The following is a 23,421-nucleotide window of genomic DNA, read 5'->3' as shown; positions in this document are numbered from 1 at the left end:
TGGGGTACGGGAGGAGTGCGTAGGAGGGAAGCTCCCTCTGGAGGGAACTTTGGGATTTTGGCCTTGGCAGATGATTTCTTTACATGCCCAAAAAACGTATGTATGTACAGTACATATATTGTTTTCTTATTGGGATTCCTACTCAGCCCTTGTGATTGAATTTTAAGCTGGTATCACATTTCTGGGCATGAATAATAACTATTTTGTTCTGAATCTCTTTTTTTCAAGTTCTGCTAAATCCAATTGAAAGTGATGCAGCCGCTCTCCGTCTGACAGGGATCTCCCACAACGAAAACAAACTCACCCAAACACAGATGAACAGGGTGTCCCCTCCAACTCTCTGGCACAGGGAGGACAGGGACTTTCCCTGCCTGCAGCACAGGACCCACACACACATTTCCAGTGACACACGCAAAAGAAAGTTCACCCCTGGTTGACACACACACGCAGCGGGCAGAGTCATGGCTGATCGGACAGGGCTGCGACAAACAATCATACACACGCACACGCACACAAACACACGTACACACAGGGGCCACGGTCAGTGTAACCAGTGCCAGCTAAATCTCGTCAGCTGAGCAGTGATGAGGCCGCAATCTGTGATCATGACACTGCTTGACACACACTGTCTGGACTTCTTCACACACACAGAAACACACACAAAGAGCAGGCAGACAGTATCAGCTAAGCCTCTATGTCATGGTCATTTGTCTTGGATCTGGGTTTGCCATCTCTGCCCTGCTCTGACTCCGGGCCTTGTTCTGTACACAGCAGCGTCGTCATCGCAGCGGAGCACGCCTCGGGATAGTTTTTCACTGACGCCACAACATTTGCAGAACTTCCACAGTCAACTTCATTTCTTAGAAAAGTTTCTAGACGAGCAGTCAAAGTTTTCACGACAGAAACAAGTGACTGTGCAAAAGAGAAGTGGCTGATCCAAAGACTAAGTCCAGAAAGGCTCAATAGGTTTGCAAGCATCCCAGCTTCTATCCATGCTCTTTGAGAGTAATCAATGTACATTCCATTCTTCTTATGTGGCATATAAACAAATAATGGCAATGAATGTGTATTTTCCTCAGTGTGCAACTTACAATGTGGGTGCATTGCATGGTCTCTACTGAAGCAACGGTACTGAGGCTATCTACTATGGTGAATGTAGCCTTATCCGTATGAATAGTGACTGAGTGTAAAAAAAGGATGTGTCTAAAAATGAGAAATGTATAAAAGGATTGTGCTGCCTTTGAGTAGGATATTATAAAGACGGAAGGATTATTGTTACACAGTGATAGGATAGGATGATTGTAGAATAGGAGATCAGTTGGAGCCCTTACCAGTAAACTTAACGGAAGACCCTGATGAAGAAAATGTCAGCAGCTCCTCTTCCACTGATCCGCTCACTCCTGCACACAAGGAAGACAAAAGCTGTTTAATTGTACAATTTTAATCAGATAGTCAGATGATCATTACACTGGGGAAAAGTTTAAAAGATTCAAAGAGAGAACTGGAGAGATGTTGGGAGCAAAATATAATAAATTACATTTAAGAAAATATTATAACCAACTTTCTTCAATGCATCTTTTGTCACTTTTAAGCATTTGTCATCAAAGTTCAATCTTAGTTGATCACCGATCAAGGTTTCTACGTCTAGTCCGAAAAGTAGCTCACAAATGGAGTGTGTGTGGGTTGGTTGTGTTGTGTTTGAAATGTGCATTACATTGTGAACAAAAGGAGAATAAGACGAGTGAAAGGAGCTAAACAGGAACATGAGACACACAAAGTGAGAGGGAGCAAAAAGCTGAAGGTAACTTATTCTAGTTCATAGATCCACTCCTTTTTTCTCCTTTTCCCTTCATTCCTCCTTTTTCCTCTCCCTCTTGCTCCCTACATTCCCCCTACTCTCACCCCCTTCATAACAGAATTCTTCAGTCTATAAATATCAACAAGAGAGACTATAGAAGTACGTACACACACACACACACACATACACACACACACACACACACACACACACACACACACACACACACACACACACACACACACACACACACTAGTTTAAACCAATGAGCACAGTGGTGTATTGTGCCAGCAGAGCCAATACACACTTCTAAAGCCATTACTCCCCATGGAAACAGGCGAGCGCATTCGCACACACATGTGATGTTGACGTTGTACCCGCACAGTGGCTGCCTTAGACAATAAGCTATTTCAGGGCCAAATCACTGACAAAAATCCATTTTTCCACCCCACTAAAAAAGATCAGGAATGAGGGAGGGAGAAGGAGCAGGATCCAGAGAAAAGCTGAAATCAAATAAACAGTGGCGTACATCTCTCTTAAGCTGGATTTATCTCTGTATTTTGTCATCATTCTAATTTATTCCCCAACCTGCTTACAATTACCGCCTTTTCAAAACTCATAACGCCGGCTTGTTGTTGTTTTCAGGGAGATTGCGTGGTATCTGCGAATGAATGAGCGGGGGACTTGCATAAGGTGGAAAAGCTCCTAGTGTACTTTTGTAGATTATCCACTTGATACCAATTCATTTTCTCCTTCACTTGTCACAGTTTTGTAAAGGAGGCGATGTAGGACAACGCACACAAAAGCTCACGCGCACACATACACACACACACACACACACACACACACACACACACACACACACAGTACAGTAGAGTGTAGAGGAAGGGAGTGGGCTCGTCATCATCTTTAGTTGTGATTACAACACTTGGCAAGCGCTCCCCTGCCTGTTTGCCTTCCTATTGCCTTACAAATGGATTAGTAAGCCCTGTTCCATTTGTGTGTGTAGCTTCTCTGAGATTTAGGTTGACTTACAAATAACACCAATCAGATTTGGGAGCAGCCGCTGTGTAGTGTTTTTTTAAACGGAGGAATATTGAACGATGTGATTTGGGGACAGTACTGGCTTTGAGTTTGGAAAAACCTTTGGGACACGGTCTGAGCGTGTCCCAAAGCGTCTGTGTGTTGTGAAGATGTTACACGTTCCATAATGAGGAAGTCTGACTGCAAGTTCTGAAGTCAGGCAGCGGTTAATCCATGGGAGGCCTGCTCACTCATCCCTAGTTTACATGTAATAAAGAAGTGGACAACACTGATCTGAGGAAGAGAGAAAAAGGGGAATTTAGACCGGGATGCAGGGTAGGAGATGATGAGAGGTTTATAGGGGAAAATAAGGAGATTTATATTTTGGGGATTGGTATGTTTCTTTTATTGGTGCGGGTGCAGATAACTTTCCAAAGTCACAGTGAAACAACCAACGAAAGAACTGCTAATAAAGATGCTATTCAAATTGGTCCCATTTCAAGTATCTTATATCTCAATAAAATGCAAAGAAGATTCAGGACATTCTGATGATTTCATTGGTACGTTTTTGGTCTTGGTCTTCCAGATTTCTGCAAGTTACTGATTTTGACTGATGTATTCATTTCATTGAGATGAATTGATTTGATGTTTCCAGTGAAAGCTGGTTTGAGCCTTTTGTTTACCGACCACCACAAAGGTCATTTCTGCCTAATCTAGCAGTTTAACTTGCATACACTTAAGGAAACCTTAACTATAGAAGAGGTAGATAATAACACACTGAGTCAAGTTTGTAGTGCAGTCTGACCAACAATATTAATAGATGAGAACTTATTAGGTGGTGCACAATTTCTACTCTTCCAATAAAGTATTAGAGAGGTGTAGATTCAACCTGTTAAATGTTTTGAGGCCTCTGGAATCTACTGAGAGCATGACACCTGCTATATTCTTAGCTATTTATACATCAAAAAGCAGGAATAAAACAATATTACAAAAGCCAATAGATTTAGCACAGTAGCACACTTAAGAATGGCCCCTTCAAATATGTTTTTTTCTTTTGTTTGTTTGTGCATTGCATCAAGGAGCTAATCGAGGTCAGTCCATCGGGAATAAGAGACTACTTTACCTACACTAGCTAGATGTTTATTATCTATTCTTTTGTACTACAGACAGACCCTGACCATACGCTTAATGTGCTTTAAGTGCCTTGCTTCAGAGCATCATGGTCACAAACTATTTTATATCTTATAAACATTATAAAGTGTTGTAAAATTGATAGCCCAGATTTGAGTGTAGGAACATGGAGAGTTTGCTGTATGGGTGAAGTGAGTGTGTGTGCCTGCTAGTGCGTACACATGTGTGTTTCTCTCGTACAGTTTGTGTGAATAAAGCTCTAAGCTGAGCTTCCATTAAGCCTCTTTCAACACAATGCCTTTCTCTCTCAGAAACTCTGTCTGATGGAAATCTGCTTTTGTTGCCGCAGTTCAATGTCCCTGCTATCTCCTGATGGAAGGAGAGAAAGGACGGCCTGAATGGGCCTCTATAGTTTTATGTTCCAGACCGTTCGCGCACACACATTTGCCAAATCACACACACTCCTTGCTCCTCCACAATGAAATCAATGCTCTCAGTTTTCCTCTCAGTGCCAGAGGCTTCTTGTGATCAAACACCACATCATGTTCTGCAACTTCTGATACTGATGCTAACACAGTGCAGCTTTTGTACTTGTGTGTGGCTGTTCATTCACATTGTATTAGGCGCTATAAATGAAGTCTTTATTTTGATGGTTGTTTTGATTACGTTTTATTTTTCGGATGGACATTTCTCTGTTCTTTTTTTATGTTTTTCGTGCTTTTTGTTCTTACCGTGTGTCACATCTCTCCTATATTTGCTTTGTCAGGTAAAATATTCCTGCACCTTGTATTAACATTGTCCTTTCAAACTCAAATCCACACATTTTAAAGTCATTTATTGTGCAACTTTATTCAAATAAGGCATGTTGGGATTTTTGCCTCCAGTTTTCTTTAGAGCAGAATCTTGATTGTTGTGACTTTTGAGCAGAATCTTGATTGTTGTGACTTTTGAGCAGAAATGCCACAAAAGCTTCATATTGCTTTATTTAAACGTAATCTGCTCACTTTTATTTGTATATTTGAACTGCATGTAGTATCTGGCTCCACAATCTCTGCACTGTCCATGTGGGCATGTGTGTGTGTGTTAGGGTCGAGTGGGTTACACAAGTGAACATATGTCAGGAAATATGTTTAGTTTGGTTTGGATAGGAGCGCTGGCTGCTGCTCTCAGGGCTACCGTGGGACCAGTGTCCCGAGATAAAGCCTGATTGTTGGGAAGATAAAGACGCTAATAGAGTGGACGGAGAGGGGAGGGACCACAGGACCGTCCCGCCAGAGGCTGCCACACACACGCATGAAGGCACAAAGAAGTGAACCCAAATACGCACATAAGCATTATCTACAGTGGTTCTGCATTAGCTATACAGGCCCTTTGCATTGAGAAATTAGCACAGCGTCAAGTGGTATGTTAGCATGTGTTGGTGGGGAGATCATAGGACTGGTACAACACTCGCCCATTGTCTCCGAGTCAGTCAGAGAAATAAAGCCAAAAGGGAGGGTAGAATCATTCACATATAGATTTAGAGATATAGACATGCCATAAGGATCATTTCCAAAAACATTAGTTCTAATTAAAGGTGTTTCTAATGAATGAGCCACGAAGAAGATAATCACAGGGACATGAGCAGCCTCCAAATCAAATAAGTTAATGAACAAGCACAAACAGTGACCTCCATAACTGGCCAATTGAAAGCTTCTGACTGGTGAATTGGATTATAGACAGGATACAATGGAGACAGATAGGGAGGTCTTTGTCTGTAATATTGCTATTGTGTCTTTGTGACCAGGGTCAAAGACACCACTGGAGTAAAGTCTGCTGGCAGTCAAACACACATTGATTCATCCTAATTAATATGGCAGCATATTCTGGTTCTAGTGCCTTGTAAAACATATTTAGTCGCCATGACGTCACCTATTGATATATTGACTGCCGTTTAAAGCCTTAAGGTTGGTTTTTTGTGGCTGTGTTCGAAATCGCAGAATAATGTGCTGTATATTTAATTATTGATCAGTATGTACTGCGTACTAAATGAAGATTTAAATAGATATTAACATCAGACTTTCACACTAAAGAAAACTAAACTCAAGCCAGATGTTTCACTTGACTGATGGCATTAGCCCGCCAGCGCCTGCATCACATTTCTGAAAGACGTCAGGAGATTTCCCAACATGCATTAAGTTGAAGAAACTGACCACATATAAGAAATGATTGCTAATGTAGTATACGTCCTGGCATTTCTTGTGCACACAATATCCACATACTGTGCAGTTTGAATGCAATACATAGTGAATTTTACATTTGCTATTTTGCACACAAATTACAAAAAACTAGGCCCAACATTTTTATTTAGCTATGACAATTAGGAATAGCCAATCTGCTGTCAAGGTAAAGGTCCAATGGGAGAGATGCTATTGAGGAGCTTCTTTTCAGATAGTCTAATACCGACCATTATATATATATATATATATATATATATATACATCAGGGTTTCCGCTAGGATTTTTTCTCGCCGGTCAAATGTCCGGGCAGAATTTATTTTACCGGACAAATTTGAAACTTACCGGTCATATTTCACTAATAATAATAAGAGTTGTGTAGCAGAGTTTCCGTTAGCAGGTAATTACCGGACTATGAGCAGATATGCTTCAGTTTAAAACTCAGTTCACGGGGCTCATTTTTATATTGCTTCAGTTTATAATCGTAACAGATCGAACAATTCAGATCCATTTTTCAATAAATGATTCCACAAACAACAAACAACATAATTATTACATTCAAACAAACTACTTGTAGTAGATAACGTACATTATTCAAAAGTTTACATTAACTTTGAATAATAACACGGGAGAAACGCATGCTCTCTTTTCCCCTCTCCCTCCCTCTCTCCTGACAGCCCGTCAGTTTCTCATGCAGCTCGCTAAACAGAGGCGGGGCTTCAGGTGATCATGCAGAGCTGCATGTCTCAGTCAGACTCAGCAGCTGATCTGATCTCTCTCTCGCGTGTCCGGTTATACTTCACTCGCGTTTATGTCCATATCGATCAGATCCAGCTCTCCTGATCGTTCTTTATATAGAGCACCGATCAAACTATTAAGAGTGAATATCGGCCGATAATGACCGGTGGCCGATCTATCGGAGCCTTCCTAATTATTACCAGACATTTTGACCGGCAGGTTTTGAATTTACCGGTTTTTAATACATTTTACCAGCTAAAAACCGGTAATTACCGGCTAACGGAAACCCTGATATATATATAAGACAAATAATGCACAAAGAAATGAAGTTGCATTTGTAATTTTCTCATGATGGCACACTTAGTAAACAACAGTAAAAGACTTGCATTGTGCTACACACTATACAATTCCATCTTCAATTTAATCCTTGTTGACAACATTGCCGCAGCGAATTCTTTTATTCCTTCATTCTTTTAAAATAGATTATAGCTCTAATGCTGCATTCTGAAAATAATAATGTTAACAATAATAAAATGCACTTCATTATATCCCATTGGCAAATGAGTGCCCTCGGGCACATATGAAATGAAGGATGGACTAATATGATACAAACAATGCTCCATTGGGTTCAAAGATGTCATCATAAAGTACAACTTATTGGAACAAATGTGCTTAGCAATTATGCATCGGTGACATCAGGGTATTGTGTTGCTAGTTGTATGGACAAGGACGCATCTCAGTACCTTGACCCTTTCACAGAGCTGCCAACGAGCTATTCAAACCAGGGGTTTCTTTTGAAATACGACATTGCTACTTTTCTTTACTAAGTCTAAATCATCCCGGGTAATTGGAATTAAATAAACAACGGAGAATGAGATATTTTCTGTTCAGCCTTTGCTAGACAGAATGGGTAGATTGCATTTCGGAGGGATGTCAATAGGAACACCAAATACACAGTTGTACAAACCTTTTACAGACATTGAAATAAATAAACATGTTACAGAGGCAACCTGATTGACAAACATCATTCCGCCATAATGTCTGGCTTTCAAACTAAAATATTAATGTTTAAAAGTGCACTATATAAAATTGTCAATAACAAAAAATATATATATTTGTTGTTATTTATTTATTTTTAGCCTGATAAAGGACTGTGTACCGAAACGTTGCTATTTACTCCTATATTTACGACATTGGTCATCTCTTATTAAAATAAAAAAGCTCATTTGGAATACGATGGGCATAGTATGATTTTACTATACTGTATCTATGATACACAAAATGTGATCCTATTGTGTTGGTCCGGGGACAGTGAAGTATATAAGAGCATATTTGAATAGACATGGACCACTGGAGAGTTACATATTAAGATCTGCAAAAGAAGTTTCACATCGACTAGGATGACATCTCGCAAATTCCATGATGACAGATGCTTACCATATCATAATATATGACATGCCATCCATGACATGCTTGGAGGGCATGGTTTACATGCTTTAACGTTCCAAAAGGTCTTTATTTTTCCTATACTGCCAGTCCTTCGGCACCTCTTTTCACCCTCGTCTGAAACTAGAGCCCAGTCTGCTCTGATTGTAGCGATTGGTCAACCGCCTAGAGATGTCCCGCCCCTTAGCCTATCAAGTACAATGTTTTGGAGCGCTAGCCAATAGAAGTGTGAGTGTTACATAATGATGTCACTATATTACGGAAGTGAACATAATATAATTAACATAATAAGATAAGTCCAATACTGTAACATCCTGATGGACAAGTGTAATGAAAGATTAGGAGGAAAGGCCAAATTGAAACACTCAGGCTTGTTTTCCTCTCTTCTCCCTCCACCTTTTCCTCTCTCTCTCTCTCTCTCTCTGACAGTTGCTGTACTATTAACACCGCCTCCACAATTAGTGTCTTCTCACCGGCTACACACTCACACAGACACACGGTGACACCCCAGGGCCTTGCACAACCCAAACAGCATAATTAGACATCCCCTAAACAAAGCACACACTCTGTAATTACTCTGTAATGTTACATAGCACAGGGGACTCAACAAAAGCTATTTTCCCCGGATCAACCAGTGGCACAAACACACACACACACTTTCATGCAGACACATGCCATATTATTGCCCCATGTGAAAAACAGAAACTGTGTACATTTCCATTGATTTCACCAGACAGAGAATTCCTACTGGCTGTTTTCTGGCTTGTGAGTACTGTGTGTGTGTGTGTGTGTGTGTGTGTGTGTGTGTGTGTGTGTGTGTGTGTGTGTGTGTGTGTGTGTGTGTGTGTGTGTGTGTGTGTGTGTGTGTGTGTGTGTGTGTGTGTGTGTGTGTGTGTGTGTGGCAAATATTGCATCAATAGGTGTGTGTGTGTGTGTGTTGACTTACGTACATGTAGATGTTATACGTGTGTGTCCCTGAACATGAAGAGGCAGAGAAATTGAATCTCTTCATCATGTGTTGTTCAGTCAAGGGAGGCAGCCATGCATGGGTTCACTTGCAAAACACACACACACACACACACACACACACACACACACACACACACACACACACACACTGACCTCAACATACGCACACACCCACTCTGTTCCTCCCCTTTTTTCCACCTCTGTGCCCCTTAGTCAGTGTCGATATTGCTCCAAGTCCAGTGGCAGTGGATTAAATCTCTGTGCCAAGCCAAGTAGTGTGAAATCACATTAGATCTTAATCAGCCACTATTGTATTTGCCTTGTTGGATTCCTTGTTATTTTATTATGGGTGTTAACTTTTGTAGTGTACAGCTTTATTACACAATGTGTAAGCCATGATGGGGGGAAATCTCTGAGAGTGACAAGGTTTTTACTACTTGCTAAGTATTCTTACTCTGTGCAATCAATAGTCACATTTCTATCGCTGTTATTTTGTCAAATGATGAGTTACTTAACTTGAGATAACAAGAACACATGAAGGATGAGCGTGACACCGTGATGCTATCCATGTTACGGGCTTCCTTTAATGAGCTGCACCACACTTTACAACAAATACAAATGGAGACTCTCCCTCTAATGATGTCTGTTTGGCTTCAAACCGAGACCTTTTCTTCTTCCATGTCTATATGTGATCCAATCGACACAGCTTTAAAAAATCAACATCACTATATTAACTTTTATTTGTAGTCAAACAAACTATTGGTCCTGCAGCTCCAAACTGTCATCATACTTTCAATGTTGATATCACAAAAGTCATAGCTTTTGGCTCAAATGACAGATACACTGACATGCTGCTTTAAGAACAATTTCATAGCATCATTTTTTGGATGACATTTTTAAAGGAGTTCTGAAAAAATAAATGGTTGCCAACAAGAAAATAAGCATGTTCTTCTTTTCCTGAGATGTCACATTTTCTGAGAAACTGTCAAAAACTCTAATATCATACAACGGGCTGAAGATATTTTTGTATTGAAACTAATGCAAAGAACATTTTCTGTACACAATGTTACATTATACAGTTAAACATAATGTTTAGGTGACCTCCACAACATGACCTTCAGAAAAGCATTGTGTGTGCACAGAACGGGCTGAAAGGAAATGTAGCATTCAGAGTATTCATGCAGAGGCTCCGACAATAATAGCAAATGTCTGCCCTTAGCTCTACCTTGACTGCATAATGATGGTCATTCTGAAGCCATACATGTTGTTATGTTCACACCTGACATTTGTGTATTCACAAATGTATGTCAGGTGTTGTGTGTCAGGTCCAAGCGGCAAACTCTGGAGCCGGGAGGCCAATGAGGAAGGGCCACAAACTGAAGTTAAACGGAATTAATACAAAACATGGATTGGGACTGCACTTTATTCCAAATACGCAAATAGGATGAAAAATGTCCCATTTGATTTAAAGCCCATTTGTCCAAGTGCCCCAAATATACCCAAAACAAATGCAGAAGGCCCATTGCCACACTCTTTCTCCAACAAGTGGAGAATAGGATTTAGAAGTGTCTTAATCCAAACAACAATGAAGATAGTATCATTGTTATTAATACAGTTTGTCTATGGTCAGAGTATGTCTGAGTTATGGTAAAGAAACGCAAACATTACAATGTAAAGGTCATACAGTGTAAGAAAATGTCTTGAGTTGCGATTTGAACTCGGGTCACTGGGAATGAAAGAAAATCTATTTGGCCAACCACCATCATGATCATCAAGCTTTGGCTTCTCTGCACGACATCCCTGTCACACTGCTTCATGTTTGTTTTTGTGTCACCAGCAGGTAAATATGGCCCTATTGAAGGATCAGAATCGGGGGGAAATTGTTACAGAAGAAGCAACTCCCATGGAAAAGATGGTAAGAAATGTGATTTTGCCTTAATAAATGTATCAAGCTGCTTTGACACACTGATTCCATTTAACACATGTGCACAGCCACCATCTGTATGTGCTTGTATGTGTTTGTATGTGTGTGTGCTCTCGTAGGCCGGCTTGCATTCGCGGCTTTGTGGTTTTGAGACAGTGGCTGCCGCATGTCTTGTCAACAAACTTCCCCATACTTTGTCTGGGAAAATGAATAATTAATGCTGTTATCATTTATTGTATTGTTGTATTCCCGCTGTTATAATTTGTATAGCACCTCATCCATATGACCACACTGCTCAAAAGGGGGAAGGTATCATTTATCAAAACAAATAGGTTGGTTCATATGCAAATTCCACATCGCTAGCGTACCACAGGCAGAACAGTATGGATCTTTTTGGAGGGTCCTTCCTCTGACCCATGTCTTCATTATGCCTAACTTAATATCTATATCACTTTAAGTTTATTTATTTAATATTTGTCTGAGCATTGCTTGCTACTCTGACTATGACAAATCTAATTTAACCTCATGTTATTGTGTTGATATTAGCTTTAGGACGGCATTGTGAATGATGTGACATGTTAGACTGCTTGTGCATCATAAATTCCACCTCTGAGCATCCCATAAATTGCATTGTTGAGTAAGGGAAAATTTCAATTTCATTTAAAGCTAAAAGCGACACATTTTGACGTTCAATCGCACAAATTCTGCAAATCAGACTCCAAGGGAGAGCAGGAGTGACAGGCTTGGTGTAAGGAGGGGAAAAGCCTCTTTTCCAGCCCTCTGCTCTGACATGGCTTACCTAACGTGCTTTAGCTGATCACATTGCAGCAGAACAGTACATCAAAAACATGAAAGGAATGACTATGCATGGTCGAGAGCAGCGAGCCAGCCTTGATACACAAACACGCACACAGAAAACCCCAAAAAAGGCGCATTTCTGCTGACAAAGTGTGTTGTTTTAGAAGGCCATACATTACTCACTTTCTCTTTCTCCTCTCTGTCTTCATATTTCTATTTTCTTCTGTTGTTCTTAATTTCTTAAAAAGGGACCATCAATGTTCATAGTTCTACCTCACACTGCCAATACCACCGGGCAAAGAACCACAAACAGACAAAAGGATAACAAAAAGTAAAATGATTGATTTGATGTCAGCGTCAACTAGAAGGGAGAGTGGAGAGAAGCAGCCCAGAGAGATCAAAGAGAGAAAGGGAAGGGACTAAAGTGTTGGCATAAAAATAACACAAATATTGACTGATGAAGACATGTCTTTTATGAATGTTAACATACTTGAAAGGACATTATGTATTTGTGTGTCCACATTTGTGTGAGAAAGAGCTTGTCACTACCAGAGACGATGAACACATCACTCCTGAACCAATGCACACTGGGAATAGCTCCAAAAACCTCAGACAAACAAATAAAAGCACAAACAATCCAGAGGACAGCCATCAGCTAGGACAATTAACAGATTCTATTTTACGTTGTTTGAATCACAATGTTTGATTCTTTACATGTTATTAAGAAAGTCTTAATGGATGATGAAATACACATACATGTTTTTCTCTGAGCATGTTTATGATGATTCCTTACCTCACATAAAGCAGAAAGAATCGTCCAAAGGCTCATATAGATAGACATTTTGTTTTAATGTGCAAGTTAGTTGAAGTTCTGAAGGTACAAAGATCAACATGTTATGCTGTGAATAAAAGTGCTGCATTCTGCTTTTGCACAAAATATACAAGATATGATAACTGTCTTGGTATCTTTGGACTTTAATTGAAAATGGACCTCATCAGAATGGAAACCATTGAAATTCTCTTATGATGTTATGATCGTGCCAGGCCAGATGTTTGCTTTCAGCCGGACCAGGGGGAGCTGTAGCCAGGCATGACACACATGCATAATAAAAGATCTGCTTGATGAGATTGTGAGCGACAGGTATTGAGGAGAGGAGACACTGTATTGATCCTGTCCACAACATCAGAGGTAGAGAAGAGAGGAAGAGAGAGGAGTATGGGTGAATAACTAACCTGTGATAAAACAGGTGATTCCATCACAATCCTAATTCAGTTATCCAACCCTAAACCTACTGGACCTTAAATTGAAGCCAGATTAAATGAATGAATTAAAGATGAATATCTCTCCATACCTGCCTAAATAAAAACCGTATGACTAGAAACCTTTTCCCAATGAATCCCTTCACTAAAGCTCTCACCCAAAGTAAACCTGGGGAACATTTGCACACCAATTGAAAAACAATGCAAATAACATGCCACATGTATACACATTATACATGTAGTGTGGCATAAGAAGTCAAATGTGGAGCAGAGAGAGGGGGAGGGAGAATGCTCAGGGTCTGTGTTTGCCATCTGACTCCGGACTAGATACAGCTAGTGGAATGATAAGTGTGTGTACTTATGCATGTGTTTGCATTTGTCCACATGTGTAGGAGACAGAAGGGCAGGGTGAGGATACTGTTATTTTTCAGAGGACATGATGTCTCATTGCACAGCACGCACACACAAACACACACACACACACACACGCCGCGTGTCACTGCGCATTACTGTTGCTTTCTGTGGGCGCTGCGTCCAGACAATGACAAGCAGGCAGGAGCCACAGCATAATGAGAGAGAGCAGGGGCCTTCGCTTATACACACACACAGACACAAACACACACACACACACACAGTTCCACACGCACACGCGCCAACACAGAGGGCAGTCGGCTTCACTCCGTCCCCTAGCCTCTCAATTACCCAGCAGGCTTTTAGTGCCACTCCGCTCCACTACAGCAAATTACCCAGGGCCCTGTCTCACTTATAAACCTGTGACTGTGTGTTGGTGGGTGTGGGTGCTTGACAGAGGCAGAGCATGTGTGTGTGTGTGTGTGTGTGTGTGTGTGTGTGTGTGTGTGTGTGTGTGTGTGTGTGTGTGTGTGTGTGTGTGTGTGTGTGTGTGTGTGTGTGTGTGTGTGTGTGTGTGTGTGTGTGTGTGTGTGTGTGTGTGTGTGTGTCGTGCCAAAGTGAGTGGCTCTGAAACAGTGGCTGGAGTCCAGCAGAGGCACGTGAAAAGCTAATAAAAGTGTTTGAATGCAACTGCCATTAGGCTAATACCTCTCCACAAGTATGACCCACACACACAGTATGTGAGAGGCGAGGAGAGGCGACGGGGTCAGCTGCGTTGCCCTCTCTTAGATCAACTGTAGCTCTCCGGCTGGCTGAGAGTGCTGGCTTTTATTGAGTGAGATATTAAAGAGTTGTTAGCAGAAGAATACTGATACAAATGGCTACTGATGGCTGTTTAATTGCATCACAATTTGGTACATCTTTGGACAAATGAAGCTCACATTTTTGGACCCTCTGTGGTTTAGTCATTTCCCAGTCATGTCAAGAGCCTGCTAGCTTAACACTTATCATTTCCTATTTGATGACATCAGGTCAGAAAGTAATACAAAGAGCGGGATTTGAAGGTTCTCACTGGCCTGTGCTGCAGCACTTCTTTTCACCATCTGTCTCAAACCAGAGCCCAGCCTGCGCTGATTGGTTGGCTCACAGTCCACTTCTCTGAGACGCCCTGCCCCTAAGCCTATCACTTACATTGTGTTGGATCATAGCCAATAGAAGCGTGAGTGTTGCATCGTGATGTCCCTATGTTGCGGAAGTAAACAAACGAGTCCAATGGCGGCGTGATCCCATTAAGGGATCACCAACGTGATTACAATTTTCCCCTAAGGGTACGATGAATGTTTGTACTTATTATGGAACTTTATCAATCAGTTGCTGAGATATTTCAGTCCGGATCAAAGTGGTGGACCAACTGAGAGACTAACTTTCCGTCACCAAGGCCGTGCCCTTCACATGGCTAAAAATGTCGTGTTTGAACTTGATTTTTCCAACTAGATCAGGAAAATGGGACAGAAACTATTCGGGACTCTCTCCCAAGAACCCTGGCAATGCACCATTTTAACTGTCTGAGATGTCCAACCCCTTAGATAGCTTGCACAACATAGTCATTTATTTCTTAACTGCCATCTTAATCTACTTATTCAATCTAATTCTGCCTACAGGTTTAATTTTAACAGTCTAGCATTTTATACTGTGTAATATTGGCATTGGTTTTTTTCAGTCCCTGGCATGAGGCCAGGAGCCGAGTGCTGAACTACGGTACTCAACCTTTGGTGGATTTATGAATTCATAAAAAAGTAATTGTGCTAAGTTGAGAGTATTTATTTCTCATCTCCTTTTCCACGCTATAGAGGTAAAACTGAGCCATTTGCTTAATTTTTCCACTCCACGGTAACAGCTATGTAAATAATAAATATCTTATTTAAGCCTTGTTGGTGTTGCATGACTTTTGTCTTCAACCCAACATAAAATACAATAACATTGCCAAGGAGATATTGGTGCAGGAATAGGATAAAGTTAAATTGGTCAGAGTGAGTCAGACAGAGGAGGCATGGTGTGTGCTTGTGTGTGTAAGCCATTGTGAGTGTACACATGCTGAGTTGTCTTGTTAGTTGTGTGACTGTGTGTGACCAAGTTCATGTTCACTCCACTGTGTGCGTTTGTTTGTGTGTATTTAGAAATGCTCATGTATCTGAGATGCACATACCTTTAATATGTATGTGTGTGTGTGCGCGCGCGTGCGTGTGCGCGTATTAAGATATCTGTTAATTAAGCAGCCGCTCGGCCCTGTTGCAGGGGTGAGAGACGGAGAGAGAGAGAGAGAGGATCAAAGCAGGGGTCTGTGGCCAGGGGGCCCCCTCTGTGCTTAGATGAAATGTGGCGGCTGCAAACTTTAAAGACTTCCTGCCATTAGCCTGGACCTTGTCCCCTCGCAGGCCTAGACCATACCCCCAACCCTACCCCCCCACCAAAAAAAACAATGACATGGAAAGAGAGAGAGCCAGAGATAGGGAGACCAAGTACAATGACCATAATGACAGTTATATAAATGAAAAAGACCCGCAGACAAAGCAGAATGATATTACCGCACAAAGGGTCCAGCTTATAAATAGACAGAGCTACAGATTGAGAGTCCGCACATACATTCAAAGACATATCTTTCTCTCTGCATTGTGGCCCCACTCTCCACACTATTCCACCACTTTCAACATTTAAAATGTAGATTGTCAAAATATTAAAAGCACCTGCCACCTGTTTCAGTGTGGACATGGAACACTTTGGAAAATGCTACGGACGACAGTCTAGAAGAGGCTGTATAGCAGTAGAGCAAAAAATACAAGTTGATTTGTTTGCGCAGAGAGACTTCCACCCTCTAAAAGCTGAATTCTTCCTGGTTTTCTCCGATGTGGAAACTGTATTGCATTCTGTTTTCGCTACGGCTTAGTTGTGGATTCATCAAGATTTCAATGTCCAGTAGAAACATATTAGGAATTGTTTCTTTAATTTTTCCTCAGCAACCAATTTTAAAATAGTTCATAATAATTTTGAGTAGTTTACCCGGTGTGTGTTTAGATGGCGTAACAGTCGCTCTGTGTTAATAAATCAATCTTTTGTCAGTTGAACCCGTGTGGTTTAATTATTCTGTCATCCAACTGTTTTGATTGACAGCTAAGAGCAGGAATTAAAAAAGCTGGCATTTATAAGCCGCAAACTAACCGCGTGTCCATCCCTTTACCCGCTAACCAACAGGTAGTAATGCACAGTTTTGAAACAGATAAGCTTTCTGCATAAAAATTTCCTGTTTATATATATTGTACATACAAATATTTTAAAACATTTATGTTAATTATCACAACCATATGTGAGTTGGCATTTGCATTCGCACATCATCCGAGCACTCCTTTGTACTTAAGTGTGTGTGTGTGTGTGTGTGTGTGTGTGTGTGTGTGTGTGTGTGTGTGTGTGTGTGTGTGTGTGTTTGAATTATTGGCCCCCTTAGAGCAAGCACCTCCACCTGGGCTGCATTAGAGAGAGGAAGTGTCTTTACTATCCTTTGGCCAGGGCACACACACAAATACATGCACACACACACACCTGACAGAGCCAGGGGCGCGATCTGACCATCTCTCTGGGCGCCTAGAGCAGAGGAAGCACACCAAGGGCTAACGAGGGAGGATCAAAGAGTGCATTACCATGCCTCCCCTCTTCCTCTCGCTCCGTCCCTCTCTGTCTCCATTCCTCTCTCTGCCGTTCAGAAGCAATAAGAGGCCCGCCGGCCGCTTGTCCTTGTGCTCGTTAGGCGGTGACAATAGGACGTGCCCTGAGCCAAAGGAAATGAATTATTTACTTCGCTCCCTCTTGTTCTCTTGAAGGGGAGGACAAAATCCCTTTTCTAGTATTACCATTGAACTCATGGCCCTTGTATTACTTGCACTCCTTGTTCTGCGGCCTTAGATTTTAAATGCTCAGAATAATTCTGTTCCCCGCTGTCGGTGGAGATATCCGTCCCCGGGTTGCAGCGTAGCACACACACACACTGAAGGAAAAATAATGCATACTTTAAGAGATATGAACATGTATTTCATGTAGACAAGGCTACTTCGGTGTATATGCAATTACACACACTCAATCAAACACCCTTTTTATACCCACTTTAGCCTCAATTGAGTAGTGAACACACTAAGGGTGAGTGAGGGCAGCGAAACAAAGCGAGGGCGATCCGGTGATGGTCGGAGGGTAGGTGTCATGGTTGGTGTGTGTGTGTGTGTGTGTGTGTGTGTGTGTGTGTGTGTGTGTGTGTGTGTGTGTGTGTGTGTGTGTGTGTGTGTGTGTGTGTGTGTGTGTGTGTGTGTGTGTGTGTGTGTGTGTGTGTGGGTGGGAGGTTGCTCCTGACAAGCATACGTCTGCTAATTAATCTGATTATAAAGAGACAATTAATTCCACGATGAGACTTCATATCTCATGACCCCGGCGGCGAGGAGGGACCACAAGCTAACGCCGCCTTTCACCCAAAGGCTGACATTGGCTGACAGAAGTGTGTTAGTATATCAGTGTGTTTGTCTCTGTGTGTGTGTGTGTGTGTGTGTGTGTGTGTGTGTGTGTGTGTGTGTGTGTGTGTGTGTGTGTGTGTGTGTGCGTGTGTGTGTGTGTGTGTGTGTGCGTGTGTGTGTGTGTGTGTGTGTGTGTGTGTGTGTGTGTGTGTGTGTGTGTGTGTGTGTGTGTGTGTGCGTGTGTGTGTGTGTGTGTGTGTGTTGTGTGTGTGTGTGTGTGTGTGAAGCTACAGTACAATATGCCCTTGGTGATGTGGCTTCCATAATTATTTCACTTATATTCCTACACGTCTTCTCTTTTTCTTTCCTCCTCTCTCCCTTCTCCAATCACGCTTTTTCTCATCATAATTCTTCATCACACCCCTCCCTCCTCCTCATCTTCTTCGCCTTTCCTTTCTCATCCGTCCGGCCCTCCTTATTTTCTGTCTCCGCTTATCTTTCTTCCTCCTCTGTCCTCCTTCTTGACCCTGCCTCTGTTCTGAGGAGCCATAATGATGGTGTTTGAAACAAGGGGGGAGTAATAGTCACCTTGATAATGATGATGGTCACGTTGACACGGCGACAGAGCCGGGGGCGGGGCTTAGCCTGTCAGCAGGGGCTCACCTCGCTTGCTCTCCTGTCCCGAGTGGCAGCAAAAACTAGTTAGCAGAAAGACGGGAGATTGTTATTTTCTCTTTTCTTCTTTCTCTATTCCCTTGTTAGATCAATACTTGGAGACCTGGGGCCGACATAATGTGTTACACGCGGTACACTAGGGCCTGCGTGGGCCCCAGACAGTCCATCTCAATACACTTCTACTTGTTAGGGGACATGAAAGCGCCTTCATTAGCCGCGTCAAAAGACTCATATATTTCTAACAGGGCATAAAAGGCCATTGTAAAACTGCCCTCTGTTCCCTTTCAGACATAAAACGTGTCAGACGGAACAAAAGGATTCCAGTCGTCACAGAGAGCGTTGATCATTACGGAACAAGTCTCAGAGCAGGTCGTGCAGAGTGAGAGCAGCAATGAGAGGAAATCATGATTGCAGGAATATAGAGAGGGGATTCAGCTAACACTTTTGATGACTAACCTAGAAGAGGAGGAAACATTCAAATAAGTGAAGTGAGATGGATGAAGAGGCAGAAACGGCCTTGAGGACAGGATAAACATCCACACGGCAGAATATTTCCAGGTAGTCCTTTATGCTTCAGGCAGCTCTGTGTCTTTTTCTTTTTGTATCGTGTGTACAAACCTTGAGTTTGGGGAGCATCTGTTCTAAAAGCTTCTTTCTGGAGTCCTTGGGCAGATAATGACTGCACTGCTGGTCTATTATTCACCACACAGGCCTCACATGCCGTTGTTACAGCCTCTCCATAACAGAGCCTCAACAATACAGCCAGCTTTCTGGATTTCAATGGTTCCGTGCCCCCCCTCTCGGCACCCGACTGCAGGAAAATTGACCCCACACATGACTGGCAAAGGAACTCAATTACTGGTAGGATGCCCCGGTCAAAGCTGTCCTAGGTTTGAGATACCCAAACTGGCATTGTTTAGCTAGAAAATCAGTGCGCCTGTACGCAGGTTGTCCCTCATGTAATATAACTGGAATTCAGACGCGGTGAGTTCTATGGAGACAAAAGGGCGGAAATATTAAGCTTTGGATATCGGTGCTGAGACCTCCGACAAAAGAGGCAGATTGAGAATGGCCTCTGCTTTAGGCTGTCCGACAGACAATGTTGTATCTGTTACGCAAGCACTCTATGCGATGAAACCCAGACAGCAATGACCGCCCAGTCTTTACCCATTACCCCCCCAGAATTCTTTTCAGCTCTAAACGTAAAGGAGAATGAGTAAGCAGCCATGGCCAAAATCAACCCAGTGGCAGATATTTCCAAGAAAAACAAGGCTAGAACATAAAAGATAAAGAAGGTGAATACAAGACGTGGAATGAAAAGGCTATAAAGAAATTATATACAAATTGTATATTTATCAACGTAAAATGATTTTAATTTCCTTCGCATTGGGTTAGGAAACAAAGTGAATGTTACACAAAAACGTTTTTTTTCTAATATTCCGTTTTATTTATTTATTTGTAATTGCTTTCATCAGTACTTTGTTGTTTCAAGAGGAAAGGAGGGTATGAAACTGAATAAAATACACATGCTTTGTATTTGAATATTTCAAGGTTTTGTTCTTGGGTCAAAACTGTAGATACAAACTATTTACTGGGATGATTGTTTTTTGGTATAGAAAAAATGTAAGAACATAGTTGGCTTGAGCTGTTGAACAAAATAATCTTAAATGATCTGTTGAATTTTCTTTATTCTGATACTTTCTTGTTTTGTGCTCCTGTGTTTCACGTTGAGATAGTTCCAGCTAAGAATCTGTTTCTTTGGATTGACCTATTTAGGAATTAGCGCGCTGACAAAAAAAACAACACTTTGAGAAAGAGGTGGGGGGGGTAGTCATGTAATGAAAAAGTTCACATAATTGTAACAGAGCGGATCAACTTGTCTGCGCAGCTTAAAAGACTCATTACATTATTAAGCCACAGTGCAGTGATTTGTTTTCAAGTACAACAAGGCTCGCTGTGCTCAACATTAACCACCCGTGTGGTTGAGCTGTGGGTGTGTGTATGTGGAGGAGAAAAGGGAGAGGGGGGTGAAAAGGAAACCAACTATCTCCGCAGACGTGTTCAAGATGGAAAGCCACTGGTGAGCTACGCAGGGAAAGACTGGAGTATTAGTCCAGAAGCAAAGATTACATGGTACTTACAGGAGGTCAGGCTCCAGAGAGAGTACAGGGAAAGGAAATAGGAGGGGGGAGTAAGGGAGGAGGAGGGGGGATGTACAGCATGAGAGGAAGTACATCCAAGTTAAGATAGTGGAACTGCTTCAGTATGTCTTAATAGCTTTTCTATGACTGGGGCTCTGTGTGTACAGTAGTTCTGCTTGTTATCATGACATGTCACATTTGGATAACAGCAGTCATTTTTAAAATCTGAAAATGACATGTAATGCGTACAAAGTTCAGACAATTTGACTTGTGCACACGCCAACATATTCCAGACAGAGTCCTTTATTGATTATCTGTGTCACTAAAGCAAAGAGGAAAAGTTTTCCAAAGGTGTAATAATGAATGACTTCCAAAGATAACAACTTGTAACACAGAATAACTGGATTATGTTTTTTGTTTGATTTAAAAAAAAAGATTGGTTCATGTATTTGAGGCGCAGTACTATTTAAAGGACACAATTATCTCCCACCCAGTTATCCAATCAGGACACACCCATGAAAAGGCTCAGGAATGGCCTACTGATTTAAGAACTGATACGTAATGCTTGTCATATCTCTTTCATAATTCAATACATGAAACAACCCTAATGATCATGATCCAGGTGATTGAACAAGCGTTACATAGCAGATCACACATATCAATACGAAGAGTCCGGTCACCCAGCTGTACTTTTCTCTTAATTTTTCTGTTGTTGCGAATTATATCAGTTTTTTTTTCTGTCAGTAGCGATTGTGTGCAGTATAGTATACAGTTAGTAAGTATTGTACAGTATATAGTTACAAGGGCATGTGATGAAAAGCCACACCGTGTCACGTGTCTTGCAGCAGCCTTGACCAAGAAAAATTGCATTCCTACCATTTAAAAAATGCCCCTCAGCTTTTTTGATTATGTTGCACTTATCATGTCATGTGGCTCCTTATATCACTTGAATACACAAATTGTAAAGACTTTATAGCATGAAATTCATAAATTAATCTGTAGGGTGACATTAGTTTCGACATTTGTTCGAGTTAATCTGATAATGCCCTGACAAGCGTTATATTAAGTTCCGTTAAATCTTAAATACACTGCGTAGGTGCTTAAGCACATTAAGGGCAGCTTGACCAATGTGACTGTGACTGCAGTTTTATGTAAAGTGTGTCCAAGTGTGTCTGAATACTATGTTCAAAGTGCATGGAGGCACAGCTGATGGAGATAAGGTGTCTCTGCCAGACGGCGAGGGAACACTTCTGTCACTTGGCTCGAGCATATGATTGCAGGTGTATGCAGATTCTATCGGTGGCTGGGTGAGTCGTGAGGCTTATCAGGAGTTTGCAGGAGCCGGCTCTCCTACAGTGAGATCCAGACACCTGTTGAAAAGCAGCGCTGAACTCAACACGATAAGAGATGACGGTCACACTGAAGAGAGGGATCTTCGGAGAGATGTTGTTCGCAAACAAACAAGCAAAGAAAGGTGGCGGGCGTTGCCGTCCGAAATGTGTTTCAGGAGCCTTAATGATTCTACATTTTGATATGTGTGTTGCTTTTATTTTCCTTTATTAATAGCTATTGTTTTAAGAGGGGTTAAATGTTGAAAACCAGACTGGCCACGTTGAATTCATGTGAAGATTAGCAAGCGAAAAGCACATGTGCTCTGAGGGAGGTTCACCGTGATAATTACCAAGCGCTCCCGGTTGCATCTGCCTCATGCTAACTGGTGGCAAGCCAACCGACAACATGCACTGAAAACAACAGTCCCTCTGCTGGCACTGCTGCCGCCGCCGCTCGCTCGCTTCTTTTTTTTATTCTCAGTGTCTCTCTGCCTTTTTCTCTCCCTCTCTCTGGCCCCATCTGTCTCCCTTCCACTTTCATCTCTTCGTCTTCTGCATCTTTATCACATTTCCTTTTTTTTTGCTCCTGAGTTTTCTTTCCTCCTACTCTTGTTCCCACTCCTCTCTCTGTTCTCTCGCTCCTCTCCGCTCCGCACCAAGGCCATGTGGTCCAGGCGAGGTAGCAGGGTGACAGAAGCCGGACCCTTTGGTGTCACAAGTTGCTTATCTCGCTGACGAGGTGCTGCTGTGCATGTGTACACAGTGTTTGTGTGAGTGTGTGTGTGTGCACGAGCGGGGCGCTGTTCTCGAGGGCAAAGTGAGGTGTGAGAGAGTGATGCACTTGATACACTGTGAGGAGAGGAGGAAGAAGTGAGGAAAAGGAGTGGATGGAGTCATCCAGAGGGAGGGAGGGAGGTGGAGGCTGGGACTGAGCTACTTGCTCTGAGTACGCCTCCTACTGGACCTCAGTTTAGTCATTATCACAGCACCATGTTGTTTACACTGAAAGAAAATATCCGCTGTAGTGAGTCATAAACCGCAAAGCTTTTTATTCACCTTAAAACAAAAGAAGAATGCCAAACTGGGTTGAATGATTTCACAGGCAATCATGTATATATAATGTGTGTATA

At 41.9% G+C, this 23,421-nt stretch overlaps 1 protein-coding gene across 1 annotated transcript in view; it reads right to left on the bottom strand.

Annotated features, from left to right (window-relative positions):
- Window positions 1-1,384, bottom strand: part of sox5 (SRY-box transcription factor 5) — a 131,718-nt gene extending 130,334 nt beyond the window's left edge. The window contains exon 1 of the mRNA XM_034223097.1: window positions 1,332-1,384. The gene's annotated coding sequence lies outside the window, so the exon portion shown is untranslated. The remainder of the gene's footprint in view (window positions 1-1,331) is intronic.
- Between the last annotated feature and the right edge of the window lie 22,037 nt (window positions 1,385-23,421).

The sequence above is a fragment of the Gymnodraco acuticeps genome, unplaced genomic scaffold (genome assembly GCF_902827175.1).
Source record: "Gymnodraco acuticeps unplaced genomic scaffold, fGymAcu1.1, whole genome shotgun sequence".
In the NCBI taxonomy this organism is placed as follows: Eukaryota; Metazoa; Chordata; class Actinopteri; order Perciformes; family Bathydraconidae; genus Gymnodraco; species Gymnodraco acuticeps.
This window is presented reverse-complemented; position numbering and strand designations above follow the sequence as displayed.